Below are 21261 nucleotides of genomic sequence, written 5' to 3' on the forward strand. Positions count from 1 at the left end.
TATAAAAGTGGAAAGTTTCATTTCTCTTTTATTCATTATGATTTCCTACCACGTAGTAACGGCTACATCCATCAATTTATCAACAGTATTCAAATTGTTGTAACAATGTACTGCTTCATGTAAGTGGACAGTAGTGTTTATGAAGATTGTCTCTTCTCCAACTCACCATTACAAACGAGAACTGCTCTAACCAACTTCAAAAAGGGGTGAAGCAATAGTATAACAGTATTTAAATTGTTTGTGAGAATGTAATTCTTCATGTAGTGGACAGTAGTATTTGAAAATATTGTCTCTTCTCCACAACTCACCATTACGAACGAGAACTGCCTCAACCAACTTCAAAAAGGGGTGAAGCAACAGTATAACAGTATTTAAATTGTTGTAAGAATGTACTGCTTCATGTAAATGGACATTAGTGTTTATAAAGATTGTCTCTTCTCCAACTCACCATTACAAACGAGAACTGCCCTAAGCAACTTCAAAAAGGGGTGAAGCAACAGTATAACAGTATTTAAATTGTTGTAAGAATGTAATTCTTCATGTAGTGGACAGTAGTATTTGAAAATATTGTCTCTTCTCCACAACTCACCATTACAAACGAGAACTGCCTCAACCAACTTCAAAAAGGGGTGAAGCAACAGCATAACAGTATTTGAATTGTTGTAGGAATGTACTGCTTCATGTAAGTGGACAGTAGTGTTCATGAAGATTGTCTCTTCTCTAACTCACCATCACAAACGAGAACTGCTCTAACCAACTTCAAAAAGGGGTGAAGCAACAGTATAACAGTATTTAAATTGTTGTAAGAATGTACTTCTTCATGTGGTGGACAGTAGTATTTGAAAATATTGTCTCTTCTCCACAACTCACCATTACAAACGAGAACTGCCTCAACCAACTTCAAAAAGGGGTGAAGCAACAGCATAACAGTATTTGAATTGTTGTAAGAATGTACTGCTTCATGTAAATGGACATTAGTGTTTATAAAGATTGTCTCTTCTCCAACTCACCATTACAAACGAGAACTGCCCTAAGCAACTTCAAAAAGGGGTGAAGCAACAGTATAACAGTATTTAAATTGTTGTAAGAATGTAATTCTTCATGTAGTAGACAGTAGTATTTGAAAATATTGTCTCTTCTCCACAACTCACCATTACAAACGAGAACTGCCCTAAGCAACTTCAAAAAGGGGTGAAGCAACAGTATAACAGTATTTAAATTGTTGTAAGAATGTAATTCTTCATGTAGTAGACAGTAGTATTTGAAAATATTGTCTCTTCTCCACAACTCACCATTACAAACGAGAACTGCCTCAACCAACTTCAAAAAGGGGTGAAGCAACAGCATAACAGTATTTGAATTGTTGTAGGAATGTACTGCTTCATGTAAGTGGACAGTAGTGTTTATGAAGATTGTCTCTTCCCCAACTTACCATCACAAACGAGAACTGCTCTAACCAACTTCAAAAAGGGGTGAAGCAACAGTATAACAGTATTTAAATTGTTGTAAGAATGTACTTCTTCATGTGGTGGACAGTAGTATTTGAAAATATTGTCTCTTCTCCACAACTCACCATTACGAACGAGAACTGCCTCAACCAACTTCAAAAAGGGGTGAAGCAACAGTATAACAGTATTTAAATTGTTGTAAGAATGTACTGCTTCATGTAAATGGACATTAGTGTTTATAAAGATTGTCTCTTCTCCAACTCACCATTACAAACGAGAACTGCCCTAAGCAACTTCAAAAAGGGGTGAAGCAACAGTATAACAGTATTTAAATTGTTGTAAGAATGTAATTCTTCATGTAGTAGACAGTAGTATTTGAAAATATTGTCTCTTCTCCACAACTCACCATTACAAACGAGAACTGCCCTAAGCAACTTCAAAAAGGGGTGAAGCAACAGTATAACAGTATTTAAATTGTTGTAAGAATGTAATTCTTCATGTAGTAGACAGTAGTATTTGAAAATATTGTCTCTTCTCCACAACTCACCATTACAAACGAGAACTGCCTCAACCAACTTCAAAAAGGGGTGAAGCAACAGTTTAACAGTATTTAAATTGTTGTAAGAATGTACTGCTTCATGCAAGTGGACAGTAGTGTTTATAAAGATTGTCTCTTCTCCAACTCACCATTACAAACGAGAACTGCCCTAACCAACTTCAAAAAGGGGTGAAGCAACAGTATAACAGTATTTAAATTGTTGTAAGAATGTACTGCTTCATGTAAGTGGACAGTAATATTTAAAAAGATTGTCTCTTCTCCACAACTCACCATTACAAACGAGAACTGCCTCAACCAATTTCAAAAAGGGGTGGAGCAACAGTATTTAAATTGTTGTAAGACTGTACTGCTTCATGTAAGTGGACAGTAGTATTTGGAAAGATTGTCTCTACTCCACAATTGTTGAAGATTACTTGATTTTGATGACGAAATAACTGATGTGTTTTCCTTTCGTGAACAATTCACACATTTTGAGCTAAAAGGTAATGTATTAACCGGGCCCAAAACTACTAAATCTTCAAGTTTCTCTGCACAGCTTCGCAGATGTGTAAAACGAAACAACTTGTTACTTTGGACAGTCGTTCGAGATATTTCAGAGGAAAGAAAAGACGGCAAACTTTTAATGTTCCAATCTTAATTCAAAGCTCTTGGATATAATGGGACGTTGGGACTCCCACGAAAGATATATTCGTTGATGGTGTGTATTTTCGAGTGTGACTGAGTGTGGAAGTCTGTTTAATGTTTGTTTTGTTCGGTATTGTTCGCGTTGCGAGTCTGAATCGCAGCTTTTGTCAGCGGCAGAGTTTTGGCCGATATGAACTTTGTAATATTTCAATGGAATTTGAAGTGTTGCAGATCGGGATCGCTTTGGATATATTTATTGCTTTTGGAGTTGCGAAAGGGTTTCTGCATCATGTGGATGACATGGAAACAATATTTTGATTCCAGAGTTCTATCTTTATTGCCAGTATAATATAAGGATGTCATCAGGAAACTTGCATCAAAGACCATTTTTGATCATCTGATGAATACCGTACATTCATAATATGTAATTGGTGATTCAACTGATATAGAAGTATAAATAGCATGTTGATGAAGATCATACATACAGGATTGATAAAATCTATTTAGATTTGCGGCGGTAGAATTTAATAAAGGAACGGTGCAAGGCAGATAGTATCGATGCTATTTATTTCAAAAAAAGAGTGAAAACAAGTCAATTACCATATCCATATCACTTCATAAAAAGCTAATTGGCAGCATAGACTATTCACGGGATAGATCAGGAGTATTTAGGTTGGCTGGTGGTTCTTGCTCAAAATTTCATATTGACCTTTCACAAAAAAGGTATGCGTTCAATGACGACTAGTAGAGAAAATTTTGAATATGTAATCTTTTTTAGTAGTTGGGAACATTAGATTTGAAATTCTGGAAAAGTCACTAAATTACCAAGTAGAATTGAATACTTCCCCCTTACTGGATGTTTTTTCGAATGTGAAAGTTGGTTATTAGTTGATACGTGAACACAACGCCTGACTCCTCTGATCTGTTGCAGTCCACTTCAAGGAACATATAGTCCACTTAGTTTGACCAACATACTTTCTATCGCAATCCTCACAATTTAGTTCGTATAACCCAGACATTTATTCTTCCAGAACCTATATACAAAGTATGTTCCAAAAATAAGCTCATTTTTAAAATTCCCTGGGTTACTTACTGATTGACTGACTGATTGACTCACCAACTTGACTCACCGACTGACTTACTCAATTATCGACTGACTCACTGACTGATTCACTGACCGACTGACTCACTGGCCGACTGACTAACTGACTGTCTGACTTACTGATGAGCAGACCGACTGACGAGATGACCAAATGATAAGCTGATCGACTGACTCACTGAGTGACTGACTCACCGACGAGCTGACCGATTGACACACTGAATGTTTCACTGAGTGATTGACTCACTGCGTGACTGACTCATCCACTGACTGACTAACTCACTGAATGACTGGTTTACTGACCGACCCACCGACTCACTCAGTGACTGACTGATTCACTACTGACTGTCTCATTGACTTACAGACTGGCTCACCGACTGGCTGACTGACTCACCAACTGACTGATTGGTTAACTACTGACTGACTCACTGACAGATCGACTGATCACTGACTGATTTACTCACTCACTGACTGATTCACTGACTGACCGACAGATAAATTGACGGACTGACCGACTGACTCACTGACTGACTGGGAAGAGATTCGCACAACTGCCTTCATAAATATCAACCATTCATAAAAAGATACGATCAAAGAATGATCCCCTGTAACTTTTGAGCATAACAATCATAAAAAAACGAATTTTCAGGAAGAGTATCATTATCGAACATTAATAAATTGGAAGTGACATATGTTTGACAAGTTATTTATTGGATTCACGGAGTAGTGAGGTGGAGATTTTAATTTTTCACATCTGTACAATGTTTTCCGGTACATTTTTTTAGATTGTTGAGAGTAGAAGCTTACAAAAAGAGGCCAAGCAGCTGAATTACTTTATTTGTTAGAGAAGATATGTAAGAGGTTTCATTTTTGTTTGAAACTTGAACATTGCAAAATATGTAGGTATGTTTTGACGTTCATGTTTCAATTCTGAAGTTTCATTACCAATTCGAACAACCATCCTGTAACCTCTTACACTAGGTACAAGTTCCGGGTAGAATCAGGTTTTCACTTTCCATCAATTTTTATATCGAGAAATAGCGACCGGAAGAAAATAACCCGGAAACATAAAATTTCGCGGTATCGAAATTCATCATGATTTGCTAGTGTGTGTATGTTCGTGAGGCTTCTACTTTTTATATCGAAAACTTCCTCGTTCGTGGTAATGGGAAGCGACGAGCAATTCTCGGCTTTCCGTCAAGATTTTTTCCACGGAGTCGGTATCGCTTCCATGATATTTAGTGAAGGTTTTTAAATGAAGTTTTGAAGTTTAATCTCGAGGTGGGAGAGTTGATGATGTGATTAAACGGAAGCGAGTTTGACGTTTTGGAATTTGCGAAGGCGGTTTATCATTTCAAATCATATCCAATCGGGTGAATGATGTAAATATAAATTTAACGATGGAAAAACTTTTAATTCGAGAATAAATCTTCGTTTACACAATAGTTTTCCAGCATCGATGTACAGAAATTGCAAAATTGGAAAAAAGTTGGTTCACAAATGTGGTTTTCACATTCGAAAAAATACTTTTATGGTCTTTTATTCTATGGTAGAAGGTTCTTCTAGTTTGGCTAATATGAAGTGAGCAACAACCATACGTCAACTGAAAGATTAAGATTTAGTTATCGTGAAGGAGCTTGGGAAAGCTTTTGTAGCGTGAAAAACGTGTTACTGTTCTGTACAATTTTGAGTCTAACAAGAAATGTTACTTGAATACATATACCACTGTTTTGGTTTTGGCGATTTGGTTCAAGAAGAGTGAAGAAAATAAATGCATGTTGTCATTTGATTTCTAAACAATCTGAACTGAATTGGGTTCTGATGTCACTTGAAACCAGAGTTCATAAACAGAATATTCATGGCAGTGCAGTTTCGACCCACTATAGGTCTCATCAGCATTGCTGGAATTTAACTATCTTCAGAAGATAAGCCCGGTTACAAGAAACCAGGATTTCTGTTGATCCTCGAGCCGCAAATATCAATTATAAGAGAGGTTTACTTATGATAATGGTGTTATAAATATCGGTTATGGAAAATCTCGATTCACACTCTTATAACGGCATTACGGCGATATCGATCAACTTTCTATGCAAATTTTTTATTTCACACGCTAGTAACTGGACTTCCACCAAAATCTCCCTCCCTACATGAACTCCGGTAATAAATAACTCGTAATCACAAGTTCCAGTGTAAAAAGCCTGATATCAATTGTCGGTGGTCCAACGTTGCAAAACTCGCGTGTGACTTCCTCGTATAATAATATTTAAACTGCGCATTTTCACTTGCCGCCAAAGTCGGATATGAGGGAGACCACGGATGCAATGCCGCCCCCTTGGCTTCAAATTCAATCTAATATTTTATCGTTTTGATAATCAACAGTTTATACAATATCAGTGTTTTCCGTTATAAAAGTTTCTCTTATAAACGTTTCTGTTATGAACGTTTTTAATTATCGATGTTTTTCGTTATAAACTTTTCCGTTATGGACGTTTCTGTTTGGAATATGTTCGTTATCAACATTTCCTTTATCAAAACTTCATTCGTTATCATTATCGTTATCAACGTTTTTCGTTATCGATGTTTTTCGTTATCAACGTTTTTGTTTTCGTCATCGTCATTTTTGTTATAAATGTTTTCATGAACGTTCTCATTATCAACATTTTCGTTATTAACGTTTCTTGCGTTATCTTTTCCGTTATTAATGTTTTTCGTTATGAACGTTTTCGTTTTTAACGTTTTTCGTTTTCATCATCAATTGTTTTCCGTTAATAACCTGTTTCGTTAAAAACGTTTCCCTCACGAACGTTTCTGCTACGAACGTTTTTAGTTATCAATGGTTTTTCGTTATAAAAGTTTTTGTCATCAACATTTTTCTTTATGAACGTTTCCGTTATGAACGTTTTAGTCACTAACATCACCGTTATCAACATTTCTTTCGTTATCGTTTTTGTTAATAACGTATTCGTATCACAATTTTTTTTATAAACGTTTTTATGAATGTTCTCGCTATCAACGCTTTCGCTATCAGCGTTTCAACGTCATCATTTTCGTCATCAATGTTATTTGCTATGAACGCTTTTGTTATCACAGTTTTTTGTTATCGTTTTCATAATGGTTTTTCGTTATCAACGTTTTTGGTTAATAACGTTTTCGTTACTAAACTTTCTGTTATGAAAGTTTTTAGTCATCAATGTTTTTCGTTGTTAACGTTTCCATTATGAACGTTTTTATCAACGTTTTTCATTATCAACATTTTCATTAAAATTATTTTCGTTATTAACGTTTTTACCGTTAATATGTCATTTGAAAAGACACCCTATTCCATCCCCCGTACCCTGAATCGATTTCATTTTATTGTTCATGTGGTTAATGATTATTTCTCTTTCTTGTGATTCTCAGAGGCTTCTGTACTGATCTACTACACATAAATGTATGATTTCAATGACGTTTTTGGACGCTGAATTGGCCGCAGTGGTAGTGCATCCAACTCCAGACTCAAACGTAGTGGGTAAGATATTGTCTGCAACGTGTTACATGGCTGACCGCACTGCGACTGGCTATGATGCTCCCTAGGTGGCTCGGATAGTTATTGACAAGACCCATACAGAAGACTAGTTTGACGACCTTAGTAATGATGCCACAGATACAAAAAATAACAATTGATGCCTCCCCCTTGACAAGATTCTGCCCGCCTTTGCATGTTGAGCAGGTTACGACATACGATCACCAATTTCAGATACAATCAATGCACGCATACACAAAATACGAACATATTATAAATTTAACGGGACAGAGAAATTTGTTGCGTGGAATTTACATATAAATTCGATTCGGCCATACTACAGGTTGAGCGCAAGTATACCGTTACAGGGAAATTGTTAATTGAAATGTAAATTTTTTATTCGGGTCAGCCATTGAAAGTGGACGAGCGCTAGGATTGAAAAAAATAATGCATCGGTTAACAATGTTATCCTGCTATCCGACCGGCTTTTTTACAGTTGCGAAGATGGACGCAGGCTCAAAATTACGTTTATTCGGGACGAGTAGTAAGCCCAATTTTCGCTTTCCTACTAATCCAGTTGATGGACTTTATTATTCCTTTTTTGTTATTTTGAGTTCAATGATTTTCACAAAAGTTGTTTATAATCACTAATTTTTTTTGCTGGTATCTTTTTGGAAACACTGTTTTTGATAGATCACACGTGAATCGTGTCTTGTGTCATTGTCAAACTTGTTCAGTTTGTTCTATAATTTAACCATGAATCGACTTACGAATGAAAAACGCTTGCAAATTATTGAATTTTATTATCAAATTTCATGCTCGGCGAAGAAAGGGCATCGTGCACTCCTTGCAATTTATGGGCCTTTTCGTCGGCCTACTGAGGGACCTATTCGAAAGGTTGTGACTAAATTTCGAACACAGTTTACATTATTGGACATTAAACCACCAACAGGCATACGTAGAGTGAGGACCGAAGAAAATATTGCGGCTGTATCCGCCAGTGTTCGTGATGACCGTGAAATGTCGATTCGCCGCCGTTCGCAGCCATTGGGCCACTGTTACCCCACCACGTGGAAAATTTTGCGAAAGAATTTGCGTGTAAAACCTCATAAGATACAGCTGGTGCAAGAATTGAAGCCACACGACCTCCCACAACGTCTAATATCTGGTGAATGAGCGCTGGCAAAGTTGGAAGAAGATCCACATTTTTATCTAAAGATTATGTTCAGCGACGAGGCTCATTTCTGGTTGAATGGATACGCCAACAAGCAAAATTGCCGCATCTGCCAATATTGAAGCATTTATACGTGGAATACCGGTCGATATGTTAGAGAGACTGTGCCAAAATTGGACCTTGCACATGGGCCATTTGCATGAAATCATCTTCAAACATTGAATTGTATTGATCGTTCTTTCGATTCTAATAAAAATTTCATAAAATTTTTCAAATTTTCTGTATTGTTCTTAAAAAATCACCCGTTATAAACATACTAGTTGACCTAGCGAAGGTTTTTTCTTTTGTTCTGATTATTAAATATAGTTGAATTCGTTACATTGACAGGACGACAGAAAAATGTGGCATTATATTATCCTATTATCTTTGTTCGTTTCTCAAGACATTTCTTCAAAAGAGATAATATATACCGCAAAAACCCGAAGGAAACCATTCTCGAAAGTAAGGTAGATATTAATTTTGATACGAGATCAACAACATCATTTTGAACGGTCGAATTTACAACAGAAAACAGGAAAACGAATTGAGTAATCATGAAAAATGAGATTTAAATTGATGGCTGTAGCCGCTACGTGGTAGAATATCATGATTAAAACATTAGAAATGAAACTCTCTGTGTTTTTTACCACTTTTGTCACTATAAAGAAGGCATCCCGAACCTTTATAATGAAGTCGAGTTGTTTACTACCCGCTCCGTACTTCCTCCAAAGTTTCAATGTGAACACTGTAGAGGAGAAACCAAATCGGAGTGGTATGTTTGGATCGAAAGAAGGAAACATACAGAAATAATATAAAACCAAGTGCTTTTCGAGTTGAGGCCACGACATTATCAACGTGACTGTGTGAGAGCAAATTTTGTATTTCTTGATATTCATATTCGGATTATTATGTTGACACCAGTTTTGCAAATATTGAGTCGGTATTATAGATATACACAACTCTCATATCAAAAGTGATATCATTCATAAATGTTATGAAAAGCAAGGGCCCCGAATCAGACCCTTGCGGCCTTTCGAATGTTGAAATATTCGGTGTTGGTTCTTCAATTTAATGTAGCAGTTGGATGAGAAAAAACATGCTGAGTGAAATCTCGCCAATAAATAAAAACACCAGTGTAGTAATCCTCCTGTTTTCTGTATAATCAGATCAACCTCGTTAAAATTGCATCGAACTCTCGTAACCGCATGTCATTAACGAGAAAATCAGCGGAGGCAGTGTCTATTCTGGTCGAACCGGAGCCGTTAATCCCCGCCGTTTGCCGAATTATGAAGAGAATGACATCGGGAAATTGAAGGATATCAATTATAATTAACAAACGACAGTATTCGATCGTGTATGACGAACTTTCCGTCGATAATACATCCACACAACTAACAATGCCGCAATGGCGTGCAGGCGGGGCCCCAGTTCAGGGCCGGATCTGAAATGAGTAGCCCAAAAGTAGTCAGACAAAAAGACCAGTTTAAAATAAGAGATGGAAGTGTGAAAATTTTGATGAAACATGTTTAAAAAAAGACCCATTCGTTCAGAGGGATTCGTATATTACGATATTTGTTTTCCACATCTGTACATCTTTTGAACCATAGTATACTTTTATGTTAGAATGGTATTGAATATTGCATATAAGCACAAAAATGTGTTCCTCAATTATACTATTTGATCAAGTTTTATTCAAATTCTTCGGTTCTATAGAATGTGTGATAATTTTGTCAACTGAAAAACAATATATTGTTATGCATTGGAATTCGTATGTTCCTATACTTGTTTTCCACATCTATATATCAAATACTTAGACTATGAAGAGTATTCGATTATGGAAACCATCAGGATAAATTAGCGAGTAAAAAGCCAGCATAAACTTGGCTGACTCAAACATTAATCATAAAAGTGAACTATTAATGAATATGTAGATCGACAGAGCCGAGTCTGGCCCTTCCGGTCTGTGCTCGATGGCTGGTAGATATCTCGATGGCCGATGGCTGAAGCTAATAAGACGACCTCGCGGAGAGTCTACAACTCTTGAGGGTGTTGGGGGTGGTCTTCGAGTTGGTCGTCTTGTTAGCTTCAACCATTGGCCATCGAGATCTCTACTAGCCATCGAGAACAGACCGAAAGGGGCCACCCTTGGCTCTGTCTGTCTGTCTGTCTGTAGGGTGAGACTATTCACACAACTATTTTGATAATAGACATTGAATAGCAAGACAATGATGCTGATGTGAAGTAATGCAGAGAAAAGGTTAGGACACACGATACTATAGTTGATGTCCAATAGATAGTAGTGATATTTTAAACGAATCCAAAAAAACCTATGATTTTTCTGCAGTTAATACGTGTCTGTGTCGACTTCGAATCCTGTCCTGTTCACATTGCGCCGGATGTCAATCTAATAAATGTCACTGTTTTATGCTCGCGTGTGTGTTATAAGAACGAAATTAATTGCATTTTCTTCTCTGTTTCGATTCGAAATCACGCACTATTGTTTTCGAACACATAATGGCAACTAGAACGACAGCGATATTGCTTTTTTTTAATATTCCCGACTGTCGTTCGGGATTTCATTGCTCGGTCGAAGTTGACGAATCGAAATTTCATATCATTACCTGGAGCAGGCAGAAATGATGAATGATCTTCTGCGAAGATATCAGGCAACGCTATTCCCTTGTTCAGAATGGGTCATATAAATGACGCGCTTTTAGATAAAAAAGGTAATGTTCCGTGAGTTGAAAAGCTAGCGCTATCGTTATATCTTGATAGATTACTTCGGAATTCCTGATATTGAGCGCGACAAGGTAGATTGGTTACGTTATTACATCGAAATCATTTCATACTTGGAATCGATATTCTATATATTCTCTGGATTTCAACTCCTATCTGTATCTGTAGAGCAGGGAGGGTGAGTGTAAGCCCACAGCACTGAAAATGAATTAGAGTGACTTATTCAAACTATGAGAGACTGTTGGATAATCGTTTTTAGGAATGTATACAGTACAACAAGTGAGAAAAACGACATATGTCTCACGGGCGCAGAACTAATGAAGCGAGTGAGAAATATGTCATTTTCTCACGCATTGTACACTGTACTTTTTCTACGGTTGCATTGTTTTCAAGTATTGAAAATTAAAATACATATACAGGGTGTAACTGAATAAGTGTAAAATATTCAAGGAGTTGATTCCTTATCGAAAATAAAAAATAGGATCTTTCATATAGAGAAATTTCATTGGAGCATCCCTTGTTAAGATACAGCCCCTTAAAGGGAGTACATAAAATTTGTATAACAATTTTTTACACAAGCACTAAAAAAGTTACAATATTGAAATTAACTTGACGCTTTGTACTACCAAAAATACACTCAGCCAGAAACTTATTTGGTTTACCCCATGGTTGTACGGGGTGAAAAAGCAACCCCTAAAATTTATTTCCAATGTAACTTTTTGTCTTATTATTTGTTTACCATTTAAAAATGTATTTCCAATAGCCTGTTTCATTCTAAACAAAAAATGTCTTTTGGGTTTTTTGCCCAAAATAAACCAGTTCGCAGCAAAACATTATTTTAGGAACAACTACAAGAGAAAATGAATTTCACTAGTTCGGACTTCCATTGTCTACTATATAAAATGATTTGAAATCCCTGAAACAAGTAAAAAAGAATAATTAAAAAAGAATAGTTGAAAATAACAATTATATTAAGCAACAATAAACCTGAAATGAAATGATAGTGAAATAACCTACAAGTAAAAATATAATAATTGAATAAATAAAAATTAAAGGAATGAAAAAAGAAAATAATGAAAAAATAAAAAGTGTAGAGATTCCAAGTCACGTTAGTTCACGACGTTTCGATTGTTGGTATCTACAATCGTCTTCGGGTGATGACTGGACTGATTCCTCCGAGAGAGGAATCAGTCCATTGCCGGTCGCATTGTTTACTATGGACCAATCCGTTTTGTTTTTATTATTCGACTTTTCAATTATGTTTTTGTAATGTTTTTTTTTCTCGGATTCTATTTGTTTATTCACTTTTTTTTCAGGCTTTTGAAATTACTATTTAAATTTATATCTGCTACTCTTTTTCCTAGCCAGTCTAAGTTACATAATTCTCTTCTTTTTTCGTTGAGTTCCTCAGAAAATTTTATTTTCTTTCTATTCAATTTTTCTTTCATGTCAGATTTTTTTTGTTATCTTTGGGAACGCAACATCGAAACACCAGAGAAAATCATCCAAAAAATTTTCAAAAACAGCATTGACGTATTATTAAAACTTGTTTTGGAAAGCTGATATCTGAATTCGTTCATGGAACTCTCATTGAAACTTCTGAAAGAACGTATCCTTTGAAAAAAATGATCATATTCAGTGTCTCTAGCTGAAGTAGTCTAGAATCAATAAAACTATTTTCGTTGGGTGAGTTGACAGCAATAATTATGTAGTGCTTCGTTATTGTTGTTATGGAAACGCCGACAATGGGCTACTTGGATATTGCACGCGAATCGTCGTCGTAGCGTTGTCGACATGAAGAATGTGTCATATCAATCTGAAATGTAACAATTCATGACTGACTTGGGTTATCGTGATAACAGTGAGACATTATTTCTCACTGCCTGAGAAATCTTTCGTTTTGAACGTATGAAAGCGATAAGAGAAGTGGCACATTGTATAGCATCCATAGAAAGAGTCTCTTTCCCGTTGAGCAGAAATTTCCCAGGCAGACAGCAGGGGTGGATTAAGGGAGATCCCGGGAAAAATAATTACGCGAATAACTGATTCACAGGCGGTGAACTTTCCCGGAGACTTTAATATAGAGCTCAGACTACGTTCTATCAACTGAAAGTTTTTTATTAAATTCGCAAAATGGAAATGATGAAAATTAGTGAGGAAGTTCATCGCCTAACAGTGAGATCGGGGTTCATAGTTTAATCAAGGCTTGATTCGTGATCAACTACGGTGAAATCTTATTTCACGAAATCTTTGGGAGGGAATTATGTACGCGTTTGAAACTGTCGCATTTTGAACCTTCCATGATTCTAGTTATATGACAAGGCTTACTTGATGAAATTGAAATATGTGGGTTGATGATGAAATTGAATGGATGATAATTTGAACCTTTGAGATATGGCTATGAGTTTCGAGAATTGCTAATACTGCAAATACTGATTTTTCTGCAGAATTTACAGTCTAAATTCGGAGGAAATAATATGAGGTACTGAACGAAAGTCATAATCACGAGTTTTCATTGACTTCCTCTGAGACTATCCACAATCTGAACGAATGAAAATGACCAAAAGAGTGAAATAAGCACCAAAATAACATGTCAAAAAATGTTAATCCAAATCTTTGTAGAATTATCCTACTAGGGAGTTTTTCCGCGACTTGCCTCGGGAATGGAATTTCAATAAAGTAAAGCCGATAGGAAACGTAATTCCGAGTTCCGACATAATTTATTTATTAAAAGATTTTCTTTGAAGCTCTGCCGTTCACAACAGACGGGCATTCATTAACTTTGTATAACCGGAAAAATGAAGTGCCGGCTTTGACGTCGGTCTTCATTACACGAAATACGTATCTCGTTACAAAAGGATATTTTCCCCTTTTTCAATCGGAATTGCAAAATCTTCTATTTATTTCTCATTATTTCGTGCTGGATGGCTTCTTATTACATTCGCGGACGTTTTCCATAACGGTTTGCTCATGTTTCCGTTTCAATTGCGACAGTTATGGCAGCGAATTTTTTTCTCTCAATTTTCCTATTTATGTGAGAGGAGAAATTGTTAACGGTCGAGTTGTTACTGAAAAGGGTGATAGGAATTTACAAAACCAGAAATTGGGGTGGGAAAAATTGTGTCTTAATGGAAGCAGTTTTTTTGAATAAAAACAAAGCAGAGTCAGACAAAATGTATCATTTACTATTTTGAATAGTCCGGAAATAATTCTGAAATATTTCATTGATTTTGGATAGTGGTTCTAATGATATAATATGTCACTTCACAACCAATCTCAAAAAATGAGGTCAAAAAAAGAGTTCTTTAAGTTTGCTATAGGATGCAGACACTATACACCTGTTGAAGCTATTTTAAAACATCATACAGTAGTGTTCAATGTTGAATACGCCTAACAAAACTATTGTGGAACACTTCAGATGTCTCAGGCGTGCTCAATGTTGAATTTGACTGTTGGGACTATCGTAAAACACCGAACAACTCTCACAGGCTCGTGTTCATTGTTGAATATGCCTGTTATAATTTTTTGAACCCATACAATAGCTTCCTCAAACGTGTTCGATTTTGAATACGCCTGTTGAAGCTATTGTGGAAAATATTTGGCGTGTTCAATGTTGAAAACGTCTGCTATTATGAAACATAGTTTCCTCAGGTATGTTCGATGTTAAATATGCCTGTTGAAGCTATTGTGTAACACTTCAGGCGTGTTCAATGTTGAGAAGGACTGTTATCGTGACACATAGCTTCCTCAGGCGTGTTCAATCTCAAATACACCTTTTGAAGATATTTTGGAACACCAGATGAGTTCAATGTTGAATACGCCTATTGTGGATCACTTCAGGTGTGTTCAGTATTCAAAACGTATGTTATTGTGAAACACAGATCCTTAGCGTGTTCAATATTGAATTCGCCTGTTGGAGCCAATGTTGAACACTGTAGAATAGCTTTTTCAGGCATGTTCAATGTTGAATACGCCTGTTGGAGCTATTGTGAATCACTTCAGGCGTGTTGAATGTTCGAAACGACTGCTATTGTGAAACATAGCTTCCTCAGGCGTGTTCAATATACAATTCATCTATTGACGCTATTGTGAAACACTGTACAACAGATTTCTCAGGCGTGTTCAATGTTGAAGCTAGGAACACCATATAATAGCTTCCTCAGACGTTTTCAATGTTGAATACGCCTGTTGAAGCTATTGTGAAACACTTCAGGCGTGTTCAAAGTTGACAACGTTAGCTATTGTGAAACATAGCTTCCAAAGGCGTGTTCAATATACAATTCACTTATTGACGCTATTGTGAAACACTGTACAACAGATTTCTCAGGCGTGTTCAATGTTGAAGCTAGGAACACCATATAATAGCTTCCTCAGACGTTTTCAATGTTGAATACGCCTGTTGAAGCTATTGTGAAACACTTCAGGCGTGTACAAAGTTGAAAACGTTAGCTATTGTGAAACAGCTTCCAAAGGTGTGTTCAATATACAATTCACCTATTGACGCTATTGTGAAACACTGTACAACAGATTTCTCAGGCGTGTTCAATGTTGAAGCTAGGAACACCATATAATAGCTTCCTCAGACGTTTTCAATGTTGAATACGCCTGTTGAAGCTATTGTGAAACACTTCAGGCGTGTTCAAAGTTGAAAACGTTAGCTATTGTGAAACAAAGCTTCCAAAGGCGTGTACTAGGTGGTATTTAAAATTGTTATGGTAGCTTTCCATCACGTATCAGTCAGTTTCATCTCAATTTTTTGTATAATCCGCTGGTCAGTTGGTATAATCACAAAGTGTACTCGTCATTTCAAAGGATTGCCCTGTGTACATAACAAACGATTCGTTAACGATCAAACTCTTTGAATTATTCAGAGAAAAAGCGACTGTAACTCAACAGAAAAGCATTTCTGATAAACGGTTTCCAACTTCTACGATCTTCTGGGCCTCTAAACTCGGGATATCGACTAGTTCTCGAGTCTTAGTCTTAGTCTAGTTGACAAGTGCTATTTCATCAAAAATATGTCTTTCTGGACAGAAATATTGTTAAGTTGGTTTGGCTTCAACTTTTGGTAGATTATGCTCATAATTTGTTGATCGATTTACTTTTAAAGCTAGGAAATCTGGGATAATCAATAACAAAGCCGCTGACAACAGCTAGTTCAAGGATATATTTAACAATTTCAGATATTTCAAATAGTCAAAACCAATCCGCAATTATTTTTACTTCATTGTCAATAACTGTCGCAATTTTTTGCCGGTTTCTTCACCAAACTTTCATTCTAGATGCCTCAACCGTAACTTTCGGTTTTGAAAAAAAGTTCTATTTGCTAACTAGGCTATTTTCCCCCTTAGTAGAAATGAGAACGATACACACAATACGAAACGAATTTTCATTTGCGAACTCCGGGCGATATTATCACCTTTTGTTGAAATTGGAGGCCATTATAGTTTCGAAATTGTATGTAAATGAACGTGGAATCCTTTTCAGGGAACGATTTCGTGAGACGAATTATCCTTCGGGTCTTTTAGGAGGTTTCATTGCAGGTATTTGGCATGTTCTTTGTTTTCGGGCCTGTTAGGGGGGTGCTGGAATGGAAGGATGTTTCGTTAGATTGCCCTCCAGGTCGCATCTGCCAGAGTTATTTGGGAAATTCTCGAAGGGATTTCTACAACAAGCGTTGTTGCTCTCGAATTTCATTTCGGGCCGCTACAAATGATGTGTTGAATATGCTGCATTGATCTTTCCATCAAATAGGGAGTCAATTTGAGAATATTTCAACGTAAGAAAAAAACTCTGAAAGATTAAAAGATATGACAATTTCATTTTCTAGGGGGTCGGTTCCGAGAAATGTATATAGCCTTTGTGCAATGGCTAAATTGATAGAAAACTTAGTTAAAACAAGACTCATTTGCTTTCTGAATGAAAACAAAATAATAAGTGATTGCCAGTTCGGTTTCCAAAAGCAAAAAAACACTTCCGATACCATATTTTCATTTCTTTACAATGTTTATTCCAGCAAGAATGACAAAGAAACAGTGGCTGCGATCTTCTGTGATATAGCCAAAGCATTTGATTACGTGAATCATAAAATTCTTTTACGGAAACTCAGTACATACGGTATAACTGGAATAAGTCTTGAGTGGTTTTAGTCATACTTAGCAGATCGCACCCAGATGGTCAAAACCACTTCATACTCAAATGAAGGTACCTGGAAGCGTCCACAAGGTTCGGTACTGGGCCCACTTTTATTCTTAATTCACATCAACGAGCTATCGTATATTAACATTCAAGGAAAATTCACTTTTTTTGCCGATGATACCACAATTTTATGGCATGCTCCTAACAACCATACGTTGTATGAAGTTATTGAGAATGACATCACGAAAGTGGAAGAGAATAAAAGAACAAACGACTAGTTTATCGAATGGTGAGACCGATTTCACATTTGCAAACCATCTCTGATGCAGGAACATGAGTTCTACGACGCTATGTAGTTATATTTCGATGCGAAAGGTTTGAAACTCATTCCATTCAATGATATGGTACAATTTTCTTTCCAGACGTTTGAAATTTTCAATTGAAGACACTCTTTTCGAAGTTGGTGCTCTTCGTTGATTCAAAAACGATTTTTAAAGTCACCCCTCCAAACAGTCATTCTAGATACGCCATTGGCTTGCACCAGACTCATTCCATTGAAATAATCGGAAATAAGCTGCAAGCCTGCGGAGCTCACAAAAAATCTCTTGAAAAATTATCCTCACAAAAACAGCGGCGCAAGTCTGGAAAAATAGAAACGTAACATTTGCATCCGAAAAAGAAAACAACGTAATACACGCTTCGAAATAAACAAAAAAATACACGTCTGCGAGTCAAACCGAACGGAAAATGTCAGCAGCACTCAGGTTGATTAAATCTAGTGCAAATGTTTCGGCTTCTGCATTCACTCTCGCAGACAATGAGTGATTATCTTGGGAATTTTAATAGTATGCACCTGCAGAAATGACGCTAATGTGAAAGGGGTGCTGGCTTGAAGAGTGTATGATGGATTGTGACATGCAAATTGGAATCGAATTGTTAAAGAAACCCGGAAGCACGTGAATGCGAATGATGATGGTATTTGTTACATCAACTTGTTCTCCTGGAATGGGTTGACTAGGATGGAGTTGAAATAGTCGAATTCTCAGACCAGAGGCAATCTGTTAAGTCTTCCTATCGAGAAGAGTAATTTGTGGCAATTTGCTACCAATTTAGATGTTTGTATCTGAGAATAACTTCTATGAATGATCTACAGATCTTTATAGAGAGTGAATTCTGAACAAGTTCCCCGCAAGTTTCCTGCATGAAGATGACGAAGTGGAAGCTGGAAACTTTTCCACAAATTAACCTTCCCCCCCGAAAAATAACCCTTTCAATTTGTAACGATATAATATAAACTCTTTAGCACGTTAAAAATGAATCGATGAACAGATTGTTCGATGAAGCTTTCATAACGAACTTCCCTCCGAAGTTAGCGAATAACTACTGATGACTTCTTCAATAGAAATGTATTTATCAAGTTTTGACAGATATCTATTTCAATATCAATCCTAAGAAAAGTGAATTCGGGGAAGAATCAATCAACAACCTCACAAAATTGTTTTTCACGATTTGTTTCTTCTGAAAACTTTGTACTGAGCACCGATGGCTGTGATGATTTAATACTACATTACTTATCCGTCTGATTTAAATATAGAATTTTACTTTTCTTCCAGGGCGGATGATATTGGCAACTTCTACAACCGTGCGAGAATATTGGAACTGTTTGTCGTTTGACTAGAAGCTTAATTGGTCATTTCTCTATACCCATTTATCACCCAATTGACACCCTCCAAATAACCTTAGCATTCTTTCTCCATCAGATTTTTGGTACATTTTAATCAGCTGGGTTTTCAAAATAGCATAAGAATTCAGATCGTTTCTAATTTCAAGTGAATTTGGGTTTTCCTTTTGAGGTTGTTTGAAAATTCTTCGTGACTAAGGTGGAACGAATATTTGAGAATGCCATTCGGTTTAAAAAACGCATCACAGGCATGTCAACGATATATTCGCCAAATCACTGCACATATTTTTTATATATCGATGATTTCTTGATAGCTTCTGAAAAAGAGGAAGAACATCGAGATGATTTGAAACAAATATTTGTAGCGTTGAATTGGTTCGGCAGTTTCGTCAGTCCCGAGAAAAGTGAATTTGGGAAAGAATCTGTGTCACAGTCATCTAGAAAGGGATTCAAACGTAATTTCTTGTGACATCTCAAGAGTTTCTTTGGCATCGAATAAATCCAAATACGTTGCACTGACAGACAGGCAGCTCTTCGCTGCAGCAGCAGGAAAGGATCTCGTAATGTAAGTGAATGCAATGTACCGAAACAGGAACCGGAAATGCACCATCTCTTCGGCTTGTACAATCAACCCGGACTCTGAGCATAACTGTCTGTGCCCCTGCCGACATTGTTTATCTGAGATACGGTTTCCGTGTAGTTGGCAATTCGCAATAATAGTTTTCCTCGAATGCAGCGGAGAAAGCGATGCAGAACTGTTCAAAGACGGGCATTGTGAAGAGGAACTAGATCATTATTCTGACTAATTTCGTAGAGATGTCGGAATATTTGTGACAGAGACCTCAGTTGTTAACGCTTTGAGCAATGGAGAATAGTTTCCATCGACTTGGACGTAGAATGACCGTTGAATAATTATAATGAAGCAGTGGTCGGTGTAATTCATTGTAACTTTCTGCAACTGGGCCAAACCATCACAGCAGAGTTCTATGGTGGAGAAATCGACGAAATATACCAAAAATTCCGTCAGCTGCAGCCGGTACTGGTCAATAGAAAAGATCTGATCCTCTCCACGACAACGCCCGAGAATTGAACGAATTGAGCGTCGAAGTTCTCCTCCACACCTCTCGCCAATCGACTACTATCTTTTCGAATACTCCGATAACTCTCTCACCGTTAGAACCTTCGCCAATTAGGACCAGACAAAAAAGGCCTTCTTCGACTTCATCGAATTCCTAGTGAACAGTTTTGATGCTGACGAGATTATGCGACCTCTGTTACGTTGGTAAAAGTGCAATGATTCAAATATTATTATTATTCTGAAAAAGGGGTTGTTGGGTAACAGGATCAATTTTTTCCTTAAAAAACGATTGTATTCTTGCTGACGTTTGAATTCTTCATCATGGCTCTGTAACAAAGAATTTTCATAAATATACCTTCCACAAAACTCATACAATTATTATCGTACACATCACAATTTCACAATTCAATTTCACAAGAAATTAAATTAATCACCGAAAAGTAGTTTTTTCGTGTTGATAAACTAGTTAATTGATTATTATTATTACTTTTGGCTGACGAACAATTTGTCAGAGAGGCTATTTATATGATATTCTGCAATATACATTGAGAAACTTCTACATTGTATTCCTTTTCAACATTTGTATCGAATGAGACAAATCGTGGACAGGAGGATTTCTATTGTATAATAATAACAATTGGTTTTTACTCTGCATACCGCATCCTCATAGTAACAAAATGGGCTGTTTTGAAAGCATGGATATCTTTCGGATACTCTTACCACAAACGCTGGTGTTCCAACGAGAATCGCTACTTTCGCACAGACATCGCTCTTAGAGCGCCTCGTGGATTTTTTCTGTGGTGCTTGTGTTTTATCCTTGGGAGAAACAGGTGATTCAAAGCTGTTTTTCAAATATCCCATACAAATTGTACATCTGAAAGGGGGACGGTAGCCGGATGGGATAACAACTGCTTCCCTGGCTATTACTCCGATGGATATTGGATTATATTGTTCATTTTTGACGAGCCCAATTCACTGATCACAGTTTTTGGTTCATTACTGTTTCGAAAGGAATTATAACTCACCTAATTTCTTGTACACTCCTATACCACACATTCATGGTTCACGACATAATTATCTGGTCGCACGACAATATACAATATGGTGTTCCGCAAGGACCAGTTTTGGGTCCAATTTTGTTTTTACTATATGTTATTGACCTGACGACACTTGACATTACAGA

General features: G+C 36.7%; 1 protein-coding gene across 1 annotated transcript in view; it reads right to left on the reverse strand.

Moving 5' to 3' along the window:
* Positions 1-21261, reverse strand: part of LOC111517113 (max dimerization protein 1) — a 471041-nt gene that overhangs the window by 66676 nt on the left and 383104 nt on the right. The window lies entirely within an intron of this gene.

Source organism: Leptinotarsa decemlineata, unplaced genomic scaffold, assembly GCF_025532065.1.
Source record: "Leptinotarsa decemlineata unplaced genomic scaffold, Ldec_3_MD MMD2_P_RNA_scaffold_5, whole genome shotgun sequence".
Lineage (NCBI taxonomy): Eukaryota > Metazoa > Arthropoda > Insecta > Coleoptera > Chrysomelidae > Leptinotarsa > Leptinotarsa decemlineata.